Source organism: Ambystoma mexicanum, chromosome 3p (genome assembly GCF_040938575.1).
Source record: "Ambystoma mexicanum isolate Mex_15411 chromosome 3p, UKY_AmexF1_1, whole genome shotgun sequence".
Lineage (NCBI taxonomy): Eukaryota > Metazoa > Chordata > Amphibia > Caudata > Ambystomatidae > Ambystoma > Ambystoma mexicanum.
The window spans coordinates 510,046,356-510,059,176 of NC_090925.1; the positions used below are offsets into that span (position 1 = coordinate 510,046,356).

General features: G+C 47.7%; 1 long non-coding RNA gene across 1 annotated transcript; it reads left to right on the forward strand.

Annotated features, from left to right (window-relative positions):
• Positions 1-475: 475 nt before the first annotated feature.
• Positions 476-1,456, forward strand: LOC138579558 (uncharacterized). The gene is made up of 2 exons (XR_011304070.1): positions 476-575; positions 1,127-1,456. It is a non-coding gene; the product is annotated as an uncharacterized lncRNA (long non-coding RNA).
• Positions 1,457-12,821: the final 11,365 nt, after the last annotated feature.

The window sequence follows — 12,821 nt, forward strand, 5'->3', positions numbered from 1 at the left end:
CATCTCCCTCTGTGGCTCTTTTCATAGTCAGAACCGCCTCTGTTCTTTTCAAAAATGGCCACGCCAATATTCTTACATTATACATCTTTCTCTTCGATTCATTGCATTTGGGGCTATGGCAGCTGCTTACTTGCACCTATGCATCAGTGCTTACCATCCACGTAGCCAGTACTCTGCTACAATATGGCCACCGTTCCATCAGCTTATATCTTCCATCATTTAAGAATCGTGTTCTGTGGCGCTTTTCATAGTAACAACTACCCCTGTTCTTTTCATTTCTGGCCACTCAAATAGTTTTACCTTGTACACCCTTTATTCCGATGCATTCCATTTGGGGCTACTGCACCCACTTAACTGCACCCACGCATTCGTGCCTAGCAGCCATGTAGCTAGTACTCCGCTACAATATGGCCGCCGTTTCTTCAGCTTCTGCGTTCTCGGAGATACGGCTTGACACACCTCCATTGACGAAGGCGGAAAACCACTTAGCATCGGGTTTGTTTGGTTACCAATGCTACTGCCATTTTGTAGTATCCAGCATCTTGCATTGCAGATGGCGCGGTGCGCATGTGAAGGTAAGATCCTCCTGCTTGGTCACAGCTTGTCCCGACCGAGCTCACGACTAATGCTCCTGTGTGATCGCGGACAGCAACTTATCGCATTTCACCTTTTCTATTACAACGCCCGATACAAGCATTTGAACAGTATTCAGGCTTGATCTTTTTCTCCACCTTGCCGTATTTATGGGTCTTGCTAACCAGCACTACAGGTGGGCCATTTTTCGCCACTTTCAATGTTTTTTAAATGCACTTGAGGCTTAGTCTGGCACTCAATGGTGAATCTCCTTTTGAAATTGGATCACCCTACTGTTCCTTGATGCAACTGAGACACTGCCCAAGGGCACTAATTGCTTACAGTTATCATCCTTTCACCCCTCCACCTTCCTATCCCTTACCAGAGATAGCGCTCTACCACTTAGTTAGGTGGACAGGCACATTTGTTGCCATTGACAGTATAAAGATTTATTCTGTAATTTGATAAATGTTTGTTTCTAGCTGTTATACCAAGAGGTAGATTGAGCTAATATCGCCCTTCTTGCACTTTCCCCTCTTTTGTCTCCCTACAGGGGATGACCGTGTTTGCCAATGGTGTCTAATGCATAGACACGCTGGAACCAGAATATAATTCTAATTGGAACTACGGTCCTGAAGAAGATGGCCTAACTCGCCCTGCCTTCGAAACCGGTCGACCATTCGGGTCATGGGGGCTCTCATGACCATGCGGATATCCCTAATAACAACATGGGATACAAGATACACAGCTAATACTCACATAAAGTGAGCCTTTTAAACACTAGACAAAAGATGTCTTTTACTATTTAGTTTCTTTCTGTAACACACCAATCGCATTTGGTGAATTTAGTAAGGGTGGAATAAAGAACTGGAAGTGGACAGTCCTCCAGGTGACAAGCTGCTGTGTCAGAAATTTGAGCTGGTTTTCAGCATAATCTAATCCGTTCTGTCGGGCAACTAACAGCCGATTGGTTGTGTTTTTTTGAAGTGATAAAATACCACTTTTTAATAGATCTGTATGCCACAATTGTTAGTGTTCAGGGACAGACCTTACTAGCTATCCCTATTAGATAGGCAATACACCACACGCTACCTACAGCCAGGCACTCCTGTCAGGTATAGGGTGTTCTTCGCTGAGGGACAGCTAGCACATTGTTTTTCTCCTTTTACTGTGTGTTGACTTATGATTGATAATGCGCAGTGTAAACTCATCTTTCTCCCGTAAACCCGTTGTCTTGTTTAACGGTTTGGGAAGGCAGTTGACCTCCCTTTTTGTCCTCGAACTTACCCTGTTGTTTCTATAATCACTTATAGCCCATTCCTTTTCCACCTCCCCCCCCAACGGTACTGGTATTTTTTTGTTCACCGAAGGTCAGTCGGGCGGCCCACTGAAATCTATCCTTGTGTTTCCCTCTTTTCTCCGTTCTGTGCTGCCAATGTCCCTCTTTCCCTGGACCATTCAGAGCCTGCCTATCCTTCCGCTGGATTTACGAGGTGGGTTATAATACGTCTCTCCAGCGTTTCCTGCAGCAGGCAGGATATACAAAGTGATGAAGTTTTGTTATGAAGCAATTTCCTTCTTTCTCCATTCCATTTGTAACTGTGTGTCAATAAACAGCTCACTGACACTTGGGGAGGGATACAGTGCTTGGTGCAAGGCTCTGCTGTGCTCCTCAACCTTTCGGTAACCGACTCCCTGGTCGTTATTGTCCAGCTGCTCCCCGGCTCAATTGTTGGATTCAGGCCATTTGCCCTTTTCAGTAAGAACGTTAACTGCGGTCTTGTACCAGTCATTTCCCTTCACTATTTATAACTGGGGGTTTTATTTTTGCAAAGTATCTTGGTTGTTCTTACACACAAGAGCTCAAAGTAGCAAGGGAAGGTAAACTCTTTTGACTACATTGTATACCATATAGATAATATTAAGGAAACAAACTTTGTAAAGGGAAGAAAAAGGAGAATATATGGAATAATATTCCCCAAGAAGCAAACTTGTAGGATCCAGCTAACTGGATGATCTAGAGCATACAGATATCCAGAGTGAAGATAGGAGATTTAAAGACAACCAGTTGATTAGACTTTTAAAGTCTTGGAAAGGATTTCAAGAGTTTGTCCCTGAGGAAGTGCCAAAGAGGCTGAAACACGTGTTGGATGATGATAGTTACTAAATGCTTAAGAATTTTGAACTAGAAGAGTGCATTTTGATTCTAACTATTGTGGTTTTACATTTTGTTTTCTTATTTTCATTAGATCAATTAAGGGAGTTAGGAGTGCATGTATATGAGCCATGTTATGAGATATATTATTTAAGGTGATTTTGGGCTCAGATCATTGGCTATGTAGATCCTGCATGCACCCTCCCAGTTGTTAGAGCATGGAGAGTGAGAATATTGGACTTTTAAATTTAAATTACAGGTAGAAAGGTCAACCAGATAGAGGCCCCGTTAGTTTTCTTGGTTATTCCAGCAATTTGATGAGAACCTTAGTTTTAGTTTGTAGACGGGGAATCACCTTTTAGCAAGCTAGACATTATTATTAAAATTTTGACTAAAAGCACAGTGAACCATGTCCTCTGGTCCGAGTCGTAATTCTGCTTCGCCACAGCACCCATTCTGGCTCTGCAAACAGATGGCACTTGTCAAAATGTGGACCAACCTGTCCAAGGAAGAAAACCCAGCTAATACATCACACCACACTCACAAAGCACTTCTACCATTTCCTCCGGGCCAGAACACCATCCTTCACTTTTTCCAAAATGGGCGGTTTCAATTTCCTGCACTATGTATCACTTGTGTACTACTTCGGCCTCGCTGATCAAAGTACCTATTAGAGCGGCTCTCACCCAAGTCTCAGTGTACTAGAGAAATGACTATCCCACTAAGCGCAACTGCACAACGCAGCAATTCAATTGCAGGTAGTCAGTCGACCAGCGCCATTGCAGACAGTAAAACACTGGCATGGGTTCAGGTTGACACATCTCTGCAGCGGACTGCAGTGTTACCAGTAGAACTCAGAAAAGTCCAGACAACCTGCTGACAGGCAGTCTTTTCTGCAACACGTTTTTGCAAAAACCCAGCTGCAAGGTTGAAATTGAGGACACAGTGCTGCTGGCTCTTTCTGGAACACCTCCTGTACCTGTTGTTGTAATGCATTTTGTAATGTTGACCAGTTCTTGGCAGTACTGTGATGCAATGCAGTATCATCCATCACCGGAGGACATGAAGGTGACGACGGAGGAGAAAATGGAGGAGGTGCCCCGATAACCCGGGCAGTGTCCTCCTTCTCCCTCCCCCCTGTGTAAGGAGGAGGGTTGTGGCAAAGCGTGCCAAGGCGCTAGGAAAGCCCACGAGGGGCAACAAAGGAGGGGGCCATGTCAAGCTCCATATAAGCCAGCGGGCATCCTACTGCAGGAGCATCCAGCTCCCAGCAGAAGGATGCCCGCTGCATATGAGGATTGGATTTTTGTTTTTGTCCCGCTTTCCAGGTCGAAGCGCTGTGGGAGCAGTTGGCGGAGCAGCAAAGATGCAGGAGGAGACGAGCCGCAGTGTGTGTGGTCTTCGAGCAACGGAGCTGGTTCGGTGGAAGCAGGCGAGCGAGAGGAACCGTAGCAGTGTCTGGTGCGTGGGCAGCAATTGGAATTTTGGCAGCCAACCCGCTTGGGAGAGCATCCGGGCCTCAAGAGGTGAAATTGCGAACAAGTGAAAAATACCGGACGTTTGGGCCATTTGTTAGACTGGTGGGAGAATAACAGACATTTGGCTATTTGGTTCAACTTGGGTAACGCATACAGGCCGCATTGGGAAGTAGACGGTTGAGACAGCTAGCAGCTCCAGCACAATAAGACATTGGGGCAGACATTAAAGAGGAAATACCAGGCTGCTTGTGAGGAAAGGATTTCCTGTTGGAGGCAGCGTCAGCTAAGGAATGCGTGCTGCCTAATCCGAAACAAACTGAAGGCTGCCTTACTTACCAGGTTTTGAAGAAAGGTGCAGAGCAAGAGGCACGCAGGAGGAAGGGAGCTTAAAAACCCAAACTAAAGCATTTCCAGGGAATAACCTGAAAGGCTGTTGCAGGTGGCAGTGCATGTGCCTAGATTTTCTTATTCCAGAGAAAGAAGCCTTCAGCAACAGAGATGGCCATACATGGTCAGGGTGCATCAGGGTTTTGCTGCCCTAAGAAGGACCTGGAGGCCTTCTTATGCATGGCTCAGATGGTGGTGGCCAAGCATGGGCCCAACTGGTTGAATCTGGTAGCCACACACCTGGGTGATGAGCCAGCCAAGCCAAGCCAGACGGCCTATTCACCTCTGTTGTTTCCGTACTTTTCTGATGGCGAGGCTTTGCGGGAGATTCCAGCCTTAGAAGAAGAAGAAGGAGAGGACGGGCCGAGCGGAGAAGAGGAACCTGCAACCAAGAGGAAAAGGACCATGACAACAAAGGCCAAGGCAAGCAAGCAGCAGGCGGAAGCTGCTAAAAAGCACAAATCGGCTGGGGCGTGAGGAAAGGGGAGGGCGCAGGAGCATGTGGCCTTCACGGCGCCCTTACCTGCTGAGGCTCCAAAGAACAGTGGCAGTTCACCCAGCGCTCCTGTAGGCAACTCGGCAGTAATAGCAGTCGAGGGACCCACATCCTTGGAGTTGATGAAAGTTATGTTCATGCAGTATATGCAAGCATGGGGGTATAGGGGAAATGGTCAGATGTTATGTGGTAATGTGAATGCATTTAATCAATTAAGAAGTAATGCTGAGGCTGTTCACCATCAAGGGGCGAACTTGAGGCTGGGTGGCTTGGGAGTGGGGGTAAGCCAAGCCTCTTCATTGCCCAGCGCAAGCACGGTATTGGGGTTTGGTCAGTTACAACAGGTTTTTTCAACACCGGCGTGCTCACAAGGGCAGCGGTTACCATCAGCCTTGGGGGGTCATGGGGCATCTTCCTCACAGGGAATCCCTGGGGGGGCAGTCTGTGTTGACAGCTGGTGCCAACACCGGCAGCAAGTCAAATGCAGGGTGTACTGGGCAGAGATGACACACTTTAAGGGAGAGCAATGCCAGGTTGTGCCCCTCCACGGGCTGCAGGGAGCTCATTGTTTTGGCACATACCATTTGGCTTATAAGGAGAGGATCTGGCGGAAAGAATTTGTTGAGATCTTTTGCTTATTGGACATGGAGCTGGTGGGGATGGGTTTGCATGAATTAACGGAAAAAGAGAGGGATAGAAAGGAGAAGGAGAGGCCCAAGGTGGAGGAGACCATTAACAATTGGTTGGCAGCATTTAGGATGTTGGCATCCATTATGATTAAAAGGTACCCACAGGATGCTTTTGCCCCGATTGCTTATGAACAGTATGTGCAAACATTGCATTTGGCTTACGGTAGCAACGCCTGGCTGAAATATGACAAAAGTTTTAAGCTCAAAATGCAGATCTGGCCTGCTACATCCTGGGACGAGGTAGATGTGAGGGGGTACATAGAGAAAATGGTACCTTCAAGGGAGATGGTGGATAAGGCACAGGGGGAGAAGACTCATTTTGGAAGATCCAGAGGGTCTTATTCATAACGGGGAAGAGGGTCCTTTCGTGGGCGCTCCTCCTGGAACAGCTGTCCCAGTTACCAGGGGGAGCAGGCACCTTGCTGGAAATTTGAAGGGGGGTACTGCCCCTTCGGCAAAGCTTGTAGATTCAAGCATACAAAGGGTAGAAGTTCAGGGGATCACATCTCTTCTTCCAGTAAAGGGAAGCAGAGAAGTGGTGCCAAACCCAAGGAAAAGGCAAAACGTGATTAAAACCCATTTACCCACACCGGTGCACCTGCATACATTGATTCCTTTTCTAAATGTGTATCACAACAGTGCAGATGCAAAACTTCTCTGGGAAGGTTTCAGGCGGGGGTTCAGGATACCCTTCGCAGGTACAAAGGTGGGCAGGGAGGCCAACAATTTGAGGTCAGCATTGGGGATGCCCGATGTGGTTGCACAAAAAAATAGAAAAGGAAATCAAGCTGGGGAGGGTGATGGGCCCATTCACCTCCCCACAACTGGAGAATTTTGTCGTTTCACCATTGGGGTTGGTACCAAAGAAGGAGGAAGGGCAGTTCCGCCTAATTCAGCACCTCTCCTTCCCGGAAGGTGAATCTGTTAATGACATTTATAAAACAGTGATCCTGTCAGGCAAAGTTAACCATGAATTAGCACGTTAGTGCTTGATTGTCCTTCATGACATGCACAGCGGAATTCAATTCGACCCAAATCAAAAGGAGCATTTGAAAAAATACATCATTTTTATTTCATAAGTAAATAGATAAAAAACATATTAAATCTGTAACCCATAATGCATTTTGGGTTTTGCTCAATAAAATACTGTACATACAATACATCATACTGCTTTTAAAACAACTCATTATATGTATTCTGGTGTCCAATACACTTGAAGAAGTTATAAATACAAGATGAACCTGCATTGGTAGTGGCCATATCCACGTTCCACAAAAAACAGTGGTGAAAACAGAGCTCCGGGCTCAAGTGAAGGGGATCACGTGAGCTGGCGGGGGGGAAGGGCTGATACTCACAAATGTGTTCGTGTAGACTAATTCAAACTTTACACAGGTGGAATAGTCCTATGTAGGTAAAATTGGACAGGAGAGTTCAATGGAATAACAAGGGAGTGCTGTATGTATGTGAATCTGTTAATGACGGCATAGCCGAAGAAATGTGCAGGGTGCACTACTCATCATTTGATGATGCAGTAGAGATGGTGAGGTCATCGGGGAAAGGCTCCCTTATCGGGAAGGCCGACATAGAATCAGCCTTTAGTTTATTACCGATCCACAAGGAGAGTTACCATTTGCTGGGCTTCAAGGTAAAAGATGAGTACTTTTATGACAAATGCTTGTTAATGGGCTGCGCTATTTCTTGTGCATACTTTGAAAAGTTAGTACCTTTTTGGAATTTGTGCTGAAGCAGAGGGTGCAATGGGGTGGGGTCCTGCGCTACCTCGACGATTTCCTATTCATTGGGAAGAAGGGGATGGGGGAATGTGGGTCGCTCATGAGCTCGTTCCAGGGATTGATGGAGGAATTGGGGGTCCCGCTAGCCAAGGGTAAGACAGTTGGCCCGGTCACGACACTGACATTCCTGGGGATCAAGATCGACTCAGTCACAGGGGTGTGCAGGTTGCCCAGGGATAAAGTGTTGCAATTGAAGGAAACTATCAAGGTTCTAAGGGGCAGGAACAAGGCTACCCTGAGGGAGCTCCAATCTCTAACTGGTAATCTCAATCTTGCACCAAAAGTCATCCCGGCAGGGAAGGTGTTTGCTAGGAGTATTGAGCTCAAAACAGTGGGTTTGCAGCACGCATCCCAACATTTTCATCTGGGGTCTGAGGTGAAGGAGGACCTCAGGGTGTGGGATGGGTTTTTAGATGAGTTTAATGGTGTCCTGCTATGGGGAGAGGAGTGGGCCAGCAGCAATAAGCTAAAGCTATTCACTGACTCATCAGGTTCCCAGGGTTTTGGGCCAATTTTGGGGAGCAATTGGTGTGGACTAACCTGGCCAGCAACAGGGCATCATGAGGGGATTACCAGGGACATCTCTCTGCTTGAGCTGTTCCCTATCGTGGTGGCATTTAAATTGTGGGGGAAGAAATTGAAGAACAAGAAGGTGTTTCTCTGGTCAGATAACTTGGCAGTGGATCAGATCATCAATCAGGGAACGTCCAGCAATTTGAGGGTATTGAAGCTGCTTAGAGAGCTGTCACGCTCACCTGGTCTCCATGGGGGCGTAGCACGTAGCCGTACGAATGATGTCTACACTGGCGTAACTCTGGCGGTATGATGATGTCCTCACCCCTGTTATCACCCCAGGAGGCGTTTTCTGCAATGTTGAAACAAGATATTAGCTATTGAGTGGGGCTGGATTGGTCCCACCTCCTTCAATCTCCTGATGCCCAACTCCTATTCTGGCTCACCTTTGAGTTTTGTTAGGTTGGCTCTCCGTCCTGCTTGACTTTCAGCAGGGGTGCAGTAAACTCAGTCTTTCCCCGGATCCAGTTACTTCACTGGTCCAGAGTGGCTGTTGCAGCATCTGGAATATCTGGATTAAGCTGGTAAGTCTCTATGCCAATGGATGCTTGGTATAGGTGCTCAATGTCTTTATTTCCCAAGGTTTAAACGTGTTTTGTCTTTCTTGCAGGCGCGATTTCGTGCAGAGGTTTGGATGAAGAATTGACTCTTCCAGGATGCTGAGCAGGTTACCTCCAGGTGAGTATTAGCACGGGTGAGTGGCGCTGAATGGCTGAATAATTGTTCTTTTTTCGTGCACGACTAACCTGCTGTTTCTGTTCCTTCTGTGCAGGCACGGCGCGGCCCCAGGACGATGAATGGAAGAACCGCTCTGACGTATTCCGGAGGAATGAAGATTCCCGGGTGAGTATTGGATGCCTGCGTGGATGCCCTCTTCCTAACAAGGACGGCGATCCGAAGATCAGCTGAAGGCGAGACCGATGGATGAGAACTGCAGGTAAGGCCTTTGTCGCTGTAATAACTCCTGTTCTTCTCTCTCTTCTTTCAGGCACCGATAGGTGGAAATCTCAGAATGGGCGTGGCTGTAGAAGCTCCAGGACAGAGCAGACACGGTGAACGTTACGGTGCAGGAGTGCAGAATAACGCGAAGCGTGTTCTGCCTGCAGGGTGTGGCTTAAATAGCCTTGCAAGTAGTTCCAGGCAAGTAGTCCCTTTACCACACCATGCCTTTCAGGTAAAGTAGTACCTCGGTCACGCCCTGGATATGCAGAAAGGCTCAGCCTCACTAGGCTGAGTAAGTAGTCCATATGGCTCAAACCATTTTATGAGCCTGGCGCCAACGGTTCTGGGGCACTCCTTTGGGGCTTGATAAGCCCTATTGGGTGTCAATGAATGGGGTGGGCCCATCAGTTCCAGGGGTTTTGGAGCACGCACCATGACAGCAGCTCCCAAAAAGCTTGCTTACATTGAACACCGAAGTCAGGGCATGGCATATTCCAGGGGAGAAAAACGTGGCCGCTGACCCTCTCTCTCTCGTTTGCAGTGGGAGAAGTTTTGGAGGAACTGTCCAGGAGCAAGCAAGACGATGACCCCATTCAAGGCACAGTGGTGGGGCATGATTGGGGGATATGAGTTCTTTAATCCATACCGCTCTGGCACCTGGCATAGAAAGAAAATACAAGGTATGCTGGGAGCGGTTTGTGGCCTTCCAAGACGAGGTTCTAACGGAGGAGCAGAGGGAGTTGCCAGTACGGGCCTTTGTTGGCTGGTGTTGGCGGTCTGGGGAAACCAGATCTTGGATGGTGTATCATTGGGCGGCAAAAGCCCATTGCTTCAAACTAGGGGGCAAAGCAGACCCCACCAAGTCGCATTAAATTGTGATGGCTATCAGAGGTTGGGCCAAGCAGGTTGAAAGGAAACCAGATGCAAGGCGGCCCATTGATGTTGTAAAACTGCACAGTTTAATTGAGATCCTGGGGATGGTCTGCCATAACGAATCAGAGAGGGTGTTATTCACAGCAGCCTTCACACTGGCTTTCTTTGGAGCATTCAGAGTAAGTGAGCTGGTGCCTGAGAATAGGGACGGCAGGGGCTCGGGTTTTTAAGGCTGGAGGATGTTCAATTGATGGAAGGTCGGTTATACATTTATCTAAGAAGGTCAAAGACTGACCAGAAAGGGAAAAAGAGGACGGTTACACTCCTTAGCATCCAAGGGAGCAAAGTGTGCCCAGTGGCAGGTGTGGCAGCTTACCTCCGGCTGAGACAGCCTGCGGGGGTGGGTTCTCCTCTTTTCTTGCACAGAGAGTGGTCAGCCTTGAGCCATTTTCAATTCAGGAGGGTCATGGACATGGCGTTAGAGAAGATGGGAATAACAGAAGGGGTATTTGGGACTCACTCCTTTAGGATAGGGGCAGCCACATCAGCGGCGGAGATAGGCCTGGGTCCAGAGGCAATCAAGCAAATAGGGGGATGAAAGTCGGGGTGTTTCAGAAGATGCATCAGGCCCGAAAAAATGTAGCGCTAACAGCTTTCTTCTCATCTCCTTCCAACTAACAGCATCACAGAGGAGGAGACGGTCCGTCTGGGTAGTAGGGCATTCCTTTGTGTCAAGGGCCAGGGCGAGCTGGACGGCAGAGCGAGAGGAGCTGACCGCCAGCGAGTACCGGATATGGTGGCACAGGGTGCCCGGGATGAGATGGGCTCAGCTGCATGGGCACATCAACAAGTTGCTGGGTAAGCAGCAAAATCGTACACCTAGGGGGCAATGATTTAACGAGCCTTGGGAGGGGGGCTTTAATGAGGGAGATGATGTTTTCTTTACAGGAGTTGTCCTCTCAGCTGGGGGAGACCGAGATTGTATGGTCAGAAATCATTCCGAGGCAGGAATGGAGGGGCGCTGAGAGCCACTCAGCGGCAGAAAAATCAAGAAGAAAGCTGAATGGGGCAATGGCGAAATTCTGCAGGGGCAGAGGTTTTCCCCAGATCAGGCACGGCTTGATCAATTTGGAATCCCCGGAGTATTACCTGAAGGATGGGGTGCATTTGTCGGCATCTGGGATGGATCTGTTCTATTGGAATGTTTGCACAAAGCTCTTGGAATTATGAATTTGGAAAAGGGGGGAGCCGCGGTGGGCGGTAACCCACCTTTCGCGTCGCAGTATTTTGGTGACCAGTGACAAGAGACAGACTCTGAATGAGCCATGAGAAAGCCGGAAGGGTCTTTGCTCTTCTTGGGACCAGCGCCTCTTGGGTGCTTAAGCGGTGGGGGCGTCTGGTGGTAGCAATGAGGGCTCAGCTTCCCCCGAATAAACGTTACTCTCCCACCCCAGGAACACCTGCAAGGGCAAGGGCGAGTTGTGCCTACTGTGGACTTTGGTGGGAAAAGGGGGAAGCAGGTTTTGGATATGAGCAGTCGCCGCACATTCAGACTATTTCACAATATTGTGTGCAGTGTTTTGAATTTATGATGATGCGAAATAAATCTGTGGCCTTTTTATGCCAAAAAGAAGACATGTCTCATTCTGCACCTTACTGGGTGGGAGAGGAAAGGGGCAAAGAAGAATGAGCACGTATAATGTATGTTGGACAAACGCTCAGGTAATGGAGGAACCTGTGGTAAACGCATTGGTCTGCCAGTGAGCATTTCTTGTGAGCTCAATCCTGTAACCTGGTTGGCAGTTCCTCGCATGTGCATATCTTCCCACTTCAAACCAGTTTCTGCACATATTTTAGAAATGTAATTTTTCTGCATTCCATTTTGCGTTCCCACAACCACTTCTGTCGGGGAAATAGAGCGTTTGCAAATCAAGTACCTTCCAGGGCTCCTGTATCAAAGTGTTTTGCTGTGAAGAGAACGCCCTGCCCAGCTCCTTCAATTTTTTCTACTATCTTAAGCTTGTTCTTGAATTTCTGCTAACTTGAAGTTTCTGAGTAAGGTGGAACAATAGCTGCATTTATCTATGCCCAGGGAAAAGAGGATTGGCTGCCCCCTTGCTGTTTCATCTGCAAGGACACATTCACATCTGATGTCATCTCTTAGGGCTTGGTGCATGTGAGTTTCTCTGGGTTCTTTTGCAAATATCCGTCATTGAGTCAAAATGTACAGAGAGAATGCAGCCACACGTGCACACACACAAGCAGGCCCAGGCCTGCAATTACAGGGGCTTCTGGTAACTTAAAACTCTTTATTCTATCCTGTGGCAAACTGCCGCTTAGCGTGTCCCTACTGCACAAGCTGGTGCCTCGCACATTCTAATTGGTCCATGTGATGGAGCTCAGAGGATCCGTTAACTGTGTCCTTGCCAGGACACGACAGTGCGCGAGGCACTTCCCTATCTTAATTTTTGGGCATCATTAATGATTCAAGAGGGCATTAACATGCTGCATGTTTTTCATTGGTTTGCCTACAGCTGACAAGAAAGCGCTTTTTTAAAAATGCATCCCATTGCTTCATCTCTCGTTTCTCATTCCTTAAACAAGAGCTGTCCACGTAATACGGCTCAGAGTTTGGGAGCAAGACTTCTCATAAATCTTGCCGAACTGGATTTAACAATGAACGTTTTATGCAGGTTGCAGTGACAAAATCCAACAAAATGAGTTCATATTGAGGGAGTATGGATGCTGACCAATGTTGCATTTTTGTCAGTCAGTCAATAACTTTATTTCGGCCATGCGGACACACAAGTACATCATAACACATACACAATTGCAACAGAACAAATAACAGTACATCCTTCC